The sequence below is a fragment of the Dermacentor andersoni genome, chromosome 8 (assembly GCF_023375885.2).
Source record: "Dermacentor andersoni chromosome 8, qqDerAnde1_hic_scaffold, whole genome shotgun sequence".
NCBI classification, from domain to species: Eukaryota; Metazoa; Arthropoda; class Arachnida; order Ixodida; family Ixodidae; genus Dermacentor; species Dermacentor andersoni.
The window spans coordinates 20,654,081-20,663,035 of NC_092821.1; the positions used below are offsets into that span (position 1 = coordinate 20,654,081).

General features: G+C 47.9%; 1 long non-coding RNA gene across 2 annotated transcripts in view; it reads left to right on the forward strand.

Annotated features, from left to right (window-relative positions):
* LOC129383605 (uncharacterized) overlaps positions 1-8,081 on the forward strand; it is a 52,986-nt gene extending 44,905 nt beyond the window's left edge. For both annotated transcript variants that reach the window (XR_008611472.2, XR_008611473.2), the window contains exon 4: positions 7,621-8,081. This is a non-coding gene — a long non-coding RNA (uncharacterized lncRNA). The remainder of the gene's footprint in view (positions 1-7,620) is intronic.
* The last annotated feature ends 874 nt before the right edge of the window (positions 8,082-8,955 follow it).

Below are 8,955 nucleotides of genomic sequence, written 5' to 3' on the forward strand. Positions count from 1 at the left end.
TCTTCAGAATGGCGATTATCGCAAGGAGAGCAAGCTGTAGAGACGTCCGTAGTTAGTGCCGCCATTGAGCTACATGCGGCTTCATCGAAAAGAGCGATTTTCATACCACGAGGAAGGACAACCGGCGTGGCGGAACAGTTCAGCGCCCACAATGTGGCGACTCCTTTCGTCATGCACACGACAGAGCAGGGCACAAGTATATTTTTTTAGCACAGTTTATGCGGAGAGGCCTAACTACAAGATCAACACAATCAGCATCAACAGTAGTTGTAGAAACACGAACGGGCGCCAGGCACCACGATGGTGCAATCACTTCATCAAGAACACTGAGTGTGTCTGTGTCCCCGTCTTCAACACCCAAGCTTTGTTCGGAATGTGCTGATATAAATAACTTGTTCAATGAGATTTCGCCGCAACCACAGTCCACGGAGGCGCCGCACTGTTCAAGAAAATCGATACCAAGAATAACGTCGTGCGAACAACGAGAAAGAACAAGGAATTCTGACACAAACACTTTTCCAGCCAACAAAACACTCACAGCACAAACACCAAGGGGATGAAGCCACTCGCCGCCTACTCCACGAAAGGTAATACCGTCGTTCCAAGAAAACATAACTTTGTGGCCTAGCCGGTTTTTGAAAGCGAGGCTCATCACAGACACAGTTGCCCCAGTATCAACTAACGCCATGGTAGGTATTCCGTCAATCGAGACATTCACTTTGTTTTTGAACATCACAACAGGCAGAGGTATTTCTTGCAAAGACCGTCCGGCGACCACACCTCCGCTGGCCGCGGATGCTAGTTTCCCGGCGGTGGTGAGGAAGAACGGCGCCGAGGGGACGGAGAGCGACGGGGACGGTTATTTGGTGGCGTCAAACTCCGCTCAGATGCTGGCGAATCGCTGCGCCTGGTCTCGTGTGAGAAGTGGTCCATTGGGAGCAAATCGGTCGTCTGCAAGTCATGTGAAGTACGGGTTCTGGGTGGCGAGAACATCGGTGGTGTCCTACGTGATTGACGGCCTTGGCGACAATACCGAGCTATATGGCCTGTGGAACCGCAGTTGTAGCACACGGGAGGGTCGCGGTTCACAGCGTCTTCCTCGAAACGAATGGTAGGCGGCTGCGGTCGGCGAGAAAGTTCGTTGTCATGTGGATAACGTGTCTCTGCTGCTTGCTGAAATCCGTTATATCGTGCATAAGTCGAGTCGTGGTAGTAGGGTCGGTGCTGTTCTTGTCGCGGCCTGACAGAAGTCACAGGGCCTCGGGGGTGAAAACCCGGCTGCTCTCGTTGTGGCCGAGCGTCATAGGTAGGGCCTCTGTCGTAGAGACGTGGCTGCTGTCGGGGCGCGAGTTCATAATCCTCAGTGCCTCTCGCCGCAGGATACGGGGAGAAGGATGCCACGTTTGGCTCGAAATCTGGTGATAGGCGGAAGCTATGAGTGTCTGGATGTGTCACTTGCGCGTGCAGGCTTAGCTCTTCCCGAACTATTTGTCGGATCGTTGATGCCAGATCGAGGGGCTGGTTGGTGTCCACGCTTGCAACTGTCGTCACATTGGCTAGCCTGCCAAGCTTCGGCGTGATGCGCCTTGTATTCAGTTGCTCGAAAGTACGACAGTGCCGAATGATGTCAGAGACGGAAGCCAGGTTGTCTTTTGCGATGAGGAAGTTATAAACATCCTCGGCAATTCATTTGAGGATGTGCCCGACTTTGTCTTCCTCGGACATTCCAGAGTCCACCATCCTACACAGTTTCATTACTGCCTCCATGTAGGTCGTGCAGGTTTCGCCTGGCACTTGCGCACGTTGCAGTAGCGTCTGTCCGGCCCTTTTCTTTTTCGTCGCGGAGTCGCCGAATCATTCTTTGATTTCCGAAACAAACCTTCCCCATGTTGTGAACGTTTCCTCGTGATTGTCGAACCACAACAACGCAGTATCTGTTAGAAAGAACACGACGTTCGAAAGCTGAGAAGCGCTGTTCCACTTGTTAGCGGCACTAACCCGGTTATAATGGATGAGCCATTCCTCGACGTCTTCGTCCGATCTTCCGGCGAAGGGACGCGCATCTCTCAGTTGTAGAACGGAACTGGTCGGCGCAGCAGTTGGAATGGGCCGTTGTTCGTCTGCGTCGTGGGACACATTCAACTCCGGTGGTTTCGGTGGGAGTCCAGCAAGGCGACCGCTCCGTCGAAGAACTTGTGATTCAGCCTCCGTCTTCGGGTGTCGATTACCCAGCACCTTCCACCACAACTGTTACGGTGAGTTGCGAAGAAATGGTTTTATTTACAGGAGATGGACGATGGTCGTAGCGTGATCGCAGCGCAGCCTGGCCTCTCAAACTCCTCGTTCTCTTCGTCTTCTCTTCTCTTCTTGTCCGTGCCTTTCGTATCTGTTACAATATGTTTCTCTCTATCTTAATCTTTGTTGCGGACAAGTGCTGTAGTTGCATTTTTTCGTGTTTTAATTCACCAGTCATGCAAGCATTGTATTTGTACATGTATAGCTTTGAGTACTTGCATATTACCTTGCACATGTTTGTATTTTTCCCGAATTAAGTTTCACCGTGCGCACTGTGGCGTTGTTTTGACATATTTGTCGCGCCTTCTATGTACATTTTTTCTTGCCTTTATATTGTTACTGCCAACTGTATGGGTACCGGGGCCTTTCAGGCCTTACCGCCTTTTGTCCCGGTCCCCTATTTTCCTTGAAAAGAAAAATAAACTTCACTTCACAAAGTGAGAGTTTGTAAACCACCCGGTGAACACACTCAACAGACTTATTGCGGTGATGATTTGTGCACTTGGAGGAGGAAGTTTCTTGGAGGCGGCATCACATGACTTATAACTATGTTACACAAATACACAGTTCGTTTTCATGTAAGCGCATGCACAGTCTATACTGCTTCACATGTATAAACCGATTCAGTGGTACAATAAATTTAGTTGAAGGTTTGCGCTTGGGTGTGTCTTCTCTTACGTCCGCGTCTATTTTGTTGTGCAATAATACTTGAGTGATGGATTACCAACTTGCCCGGAATGCTGCTCTCATTAAACTCATATTGGTCATGCAAGCGTGCATGTTTTGATGCATATATAAGTTGTTCCGTCGTATAAGATGCACCAATAAAAATTTAAAATAAGCAAGAAAATGCAATCTATCGTCCGTAAATGTACAGTAATCCCTCGTTATAACGAAATCGCTTTACTCAAAATATCGCTTTGTTAGAAATTTCTTTCAGTCCAGACCTAAATGCGTGCATATTAAGTCACATTACTCAAAGTGCACGAAGAGTTTGACCCCCTTAAAGCGAACTGGCGAGCAGAGGCATAGCCGCCGCCGATTGGCAGTGACCCTTTTGCGTATGTAGTGTCAAATTAATACCACCAACGAATTAGTCTCATGCAGGCACAGAATAGACTGCAAAAGTATCAAACCCACGACCGATGACTGCCTAGTAATGGGTACCAAGCGAGTGCCGAGTGCTCCCAGCTGTTTACTGTGGAGCGAACGGAAGCTGTCAAATTCCACGGTGCAGCGCGCCCGAACTGTTAATCTCTCGCAATCACATTGCTGGTGTTCCCCGTGATAGAATTCATACAAAAATAAAGTTTCCTTGAAGCTTTGCGATGACAGAAAACTACGGTCTCTTGGATGCTGAAAAGTGGCCAAAAGAGCGCAGGCAGACTTGTGCCATAGCATTCCATGGGGTGCGCTCGATGAGCCAAGTTTTACCGCTCTGAAGAGTGCTTTTGGCACTGAAACATGCTGAAAATGCAAAAGAGGTGTCCCTCCGAATATAAGTGCCATGTTGGACGTGAGGAGCTACGTTAACAAATTGGGAAGACGACTTTGGGAAAGGCAGTTTCGAAATTTGCTAGCCACTCGTCGCAATTGACTTGCATCACAATAAAACACTGCCCCTAGCTTCATTGCACTTTTGACGGCACAAATTGACCAATAACTTGCTGAATACATGAAAAATTCGAGCGTCGCCAGTGGCGAGTCAGGCTGTCAACATGGTATGGCAACACAAGCTGGTGTTTCCCTGGCGATTTGCTCAAGCTGGTCATGCTCAATTCGCGCCATCCCACTTTAGACAGATGGTCTAAATCCGTGGTAGGGTCATTGAATTTTGTTCCTAGAAATTTGTCAATGGTGCGGACACGACGGTGCACGAACACCGACACTCGAACAATAGAATTAGCACAGTGTTGTTGACAACGGTACGCTGAAAAACTTGTTTTGCAAACTTCATGGCTGCACACCTCGGGAAAAAATTGCCCAGTGATCATGCAAAGCCCCTACTGCACAACCGTTCAATTTTCACTATAGCACTGTGTACCCACAACGAGCGGCCAATAATTTTTTTTGAGGACAACAAGCACAACCTCAGACTCGAGCCATGGCATTTGCAGCACTCTCCTGTGCGATACTGTTGTAGTCGTCTGTGATCTCCACAGCACCGCTATAAAAGCGGCCACTGCCTTCCCCTCCTCATTCGCTCTCCAATCTGCAAGTCATTTGGACGCAAGTCACTCCTCTCACTTGCCTTCATGTCAACTTCTTGCTTCCTCGCTGCCAGTTTTGATGCCGCTGCTCCTCCAAAGCTGCTATTCCAACCTGCCCTCCCAAGCACAATCTTCCACCAACGGGTGCCGTTCCGCAGTTCCTGCTTCTTGGTCTCCACAACTCCAATAGCCTTTCTTCCGCTACACGTGAATCGATGCCAAGCCCGCCATTGCTGCAACCATCGCCATCACAAGCGCGCACTGACGAGGAAAGCCAGATGCCCTGATGACATCTTGAAGTTTCTGCCTTCTGCGTCGCCCACTTCGTTCAGTAAGTTTGGCACCAACGGTGCGTGCGTTTGGATCCCTGCTGCAGGCCATGTGATTGTGTGTTATTCGGAGTGCTTCGTTAGACGTGCCTTGCTGTGCTCTTGTGGTCTACAGTGATAAATGGCTCTGTCAGTCTCCAGGCAAAAGTGTCTTTCTTTGGAACAGAAAGTTCTGCTGATAAAAAGAACGAAATAAGGCGGCCGGCAGAAAGCTGACATTGTGAGAGAATTCGGCATACTGTCGTCTACTTTATCAACTGTATTGAAAAGAAGGAAGCTGTGCTGGATGGCTTTGAAAAGAGCTTCTCGGCGAATAGAAAGAGGAATCGTGATTCAAAATACCCTGAAGTGGGAGGTGCACTTCTACAGTGGCTGAAGAATGCGAGGAGTGCAAATCTCCCTGTACATGGACCTGCACTTACTGTCGCGCCTCGTCACTGTATGCCTCATGGCTTCCTCCTGGCTTTTTCGGTTTCGCAGTGCCAGCTGCACTGCATCCTGCGTCGGGCATCCTCGCCGAACCACCAGACACTCCTGTGGGCGTTGACCCCACTTTGCCTGGCCAGCGCGCGTCTTGCGCACGATGCACCCCGTCGCCGGCTGTGCCGGATCGTTTTTGCCTTGTGACAGGTTGTGCCATGTCCACATGCAATGCATGCGTCGTGGCCCATCCAGCGCCTATACTGGATCGCTCGTGCGCGCATCCTACACACCATGCAATGGCGCGGTCTGTGATGCGCCGCTGGCAACGTTCGCGGGCCACCGTCGATGCACCATTTGCCTCGGCATTCCTCCGTGCTCGGGACGAATGTACCGACCATCATCTCGCCAAGTTGGCGCATTCGTCCCGCCAACGTCTGTTCGTCGGGTCCCTCGCCTTTACGTAACACCCAGTGCCACCCATCGGAGCTCTGCGGCAGTGACCCGGTTGATGCCCTTCACGCTGATTACTTCGACAGACCGCGGACCCTTTTGAAATGCGGTTTCACTGGCTCGCCAGTTGGTTCTTTATACTATGGGCTCGCCTTGTGGCCGTTCCGTCTGGGCGAGGTGCCCTGCAGCGCCTGCCTTCGCCGCAACGCGGGGACACTGTTGTTGGCGCTCTTAGCCAGTGCCTTGGTGCCGGCTGCCGAAAGAAGAGCAAAATAAAGTTGGGCGGCGTGAGCACAGCATGCGCTAGTCCGTGCTAGAAGCCTACAATGCCGGCCGCGGCAGCTCGCTGCCTTCGCCCTTCTGCTGAAACAAGTGCAGGAACGACGGCACGGCTCGTGTGCCGCCATCACGACCTTCTGCACTACCATTACTGCCCTTAGGGCTTTTCACATAAGAGCAGCTTAAAGTCCGAGCAGTGCAGGCTACTCCTGTATATTGTTCCATGAGAACATGTAATCACAATGCCCCAACAAGGTAAAAAAATATTTTTTTTTGTACACCTGATAGATTAAATGGAACTGGAGCTAGTACTCTAAACATATGTGCAGTAAGCTGCATGGAATTTTTGGGCATCAGGGAGCACTAGTGTGACTATATTTTGTTATAGACTGAACTGTTATAGACTCATCATAGGATATCCATCACAGTTTAACAAGGTGTTAGAGGATGTTGAGATCTGACCGGCTATATTGGAAGAATGCGAAGTCATTTGTTGTAATGAGATTGCAGTGCATTCCAGTGTCCATGTTCATGTGGTAAAACTTCATGTGATGCTGCAACAAGATTACCAAGTCCAAAAGAACTCGTTCTTGGCCAAATGGCTGTTAAGGCTTGCTAACATATTCGACGGGGCGCAAAGTGTAAGAGCGTGAAGCAAAAGCGTTGCTTTCCCTTCTCCCATTATCTTGCTGCTCTTCTATTTTGCGCAAAGGATAACATGTATAAAAAGTTCTAAGTGCTCATCAGTCAACTATGCCTTAAAGAAGATCACATATTAGACTGGACCCAATAGTAACAAGAATCTAACATAGTCTGCACTTGCCTTTCTTGTTATGCGTACAGCTGTTTAGGTTGTGTTAGCTTACACCTCTACACCCATAATTCGCACTGCTCTTGGCATGTGGAGGCATTTGTTTTCACCATTATTCGATAGTTGCAAAGTGTGTTTCAAATTCTTTTCTTTTGGCGAAAACTGCAATTGAAGGTGTCATACTTTGTTAAGCCTATAAGTACGAGTGAGTAAAGTATAAGTATAAAGTATAAGTGAGTAAAGCCTCAGTCTGCGAGTGGTTTTCATGGATGAAGCATGGCGCGATGTCGGTCAAGGACAAGCCATTTCCTAGCTGGCTCTTCACGACTTGAACTTATCAAAACATCATAAAAATTCTGCATGCGATCAACAAGGAGAAGCTCACTGATGAGTTTTAATCTAAGAACTCGTGATGCCAGTGAATAATAACTGATGTTTTGTATGTCTCCAATATTGCCACTAAACCTCTAGTGCTCGTTGAGAATAAGATAGCAAGCTGAGCCAAAGCTTTTTCACTCGGTTTTTCATGGGTTGTAGAAAAATCCTCAAACACTCCACATTTTCTTACTTTGTAATTTTTCACCATTCAGAAAAGTATATTTCATGGTGAAAATACAGTCGGACTTTACAAACTGGGTCATTAAGCATCTGAATACAAAATTTTTGAGCAAATCTGTAAGGTCCACCAGCCATGCTTTCTTACAATTCTAAAATAACCGTAAATAATTATTGAATAAAGAAATGAAACCTCATCATTAGCTTAATATCTATGTTGTTTTTTTGCCATTTCATAATAACTTCCACTTTTGTTTTATTTGTGCAGCATCAAGGCCTTCTATTTCTCCATCAATAGCCGAGGGGGACAAATCGCATCAGGGATGCCTCTACCGCTGTGACCTCTGCAACCACCAAACTAAATATCTGCATGACTTTAAAAATCACACCAGGGTTCATACTGGTGAGCATTAGTTTAAATGCCATTTGTGCCCTAAGGGCTTCTCACGCATGTTCACCCTGAAAAGACACCTGCGCACCCACACAGGCAAGAAGACATATCAGTGCCCTTCGTGCCCTCAGAGTTTCTCACATAAAATGAATTTGAATGTACACAAGAAAATCCAAACAGATAAAAAGCCATTTCGGTGTCCCTCGTGCCCTAAGACTTTTCGGAATAGTGTAGATTTTGACAAGCACCTACACATCCACATGGGTGAGAAGCCATTGCAGTGCCCTGCGTGCCTTCAGAGTTTCGCACATAAAAGCCGTTTGACCATACACCTCCGCACCCACACAGGTGAGAAGCCATTTCGGTGCCCTTCATGCACTCTGAAGTTCTCGCAGAAGGGTACCATGAAGCGACACCTGCGGCTTCATATAGGTGACTAACCACACCACTGCCTTGTCTGCTCTATGTCTTTTGTGCAGTCTGATTACTTGAGTGAACATAAAAAAAAAGCACCCTGACACTTTAGATTAGGTCAACAGCCACGTTGAACTAGCCTGAATCTATAGAATAGTAGCGATAGTGAAATCCTAGATCATCTGCCTTCGGTGAGGTAGGTTTTTGTTTGGTTTGAATTTCAGTGTAGCCGGAAACCAACTGGTTTTTCTAATTTGTAGAGATGTACAACGACCTGGCGCTACGTTGTTTGTGTATTCTCATCTCGGGTTGGTGGCATGGGACTACCAGACTCCTTTTTGAGATTTGTTTGCCTCGGTTCTTGCACCGCAAGCACTGGGATTTACAATTCTCTACCGAGCAATGCATCCCTGAAAAGTTAGAGTGATGGCTGGAGGGGGGAGGGCTTTTACATTATTTTACAAACCAATGGGTGTCTGGTGGGGAGGGTCGAACCACGCATCTCCCTTAGCTGAGCCGGACCTCCTGCTTACCAATCCACTGCTTCAATTCTGGCCTCTGACCGATTTCGCAGGCAGATGTGCTACCTATATTTTGATTGCAATCAAACCTTAATTTGAACCTCATTAGTTCGGGAAATAGGATAATTCGGACTCATCCTTTGGCCCTAGCAGGCTATATGCACTATTTTATGGAATCAAACTCGTTATTTTGGGCATAGTTGGCCATTCGTTAATTTAGATGACTCTCGGAGCACCACAAAGGTGCGATGCAAGAGAGCAAAAATGGAGCTAGCAT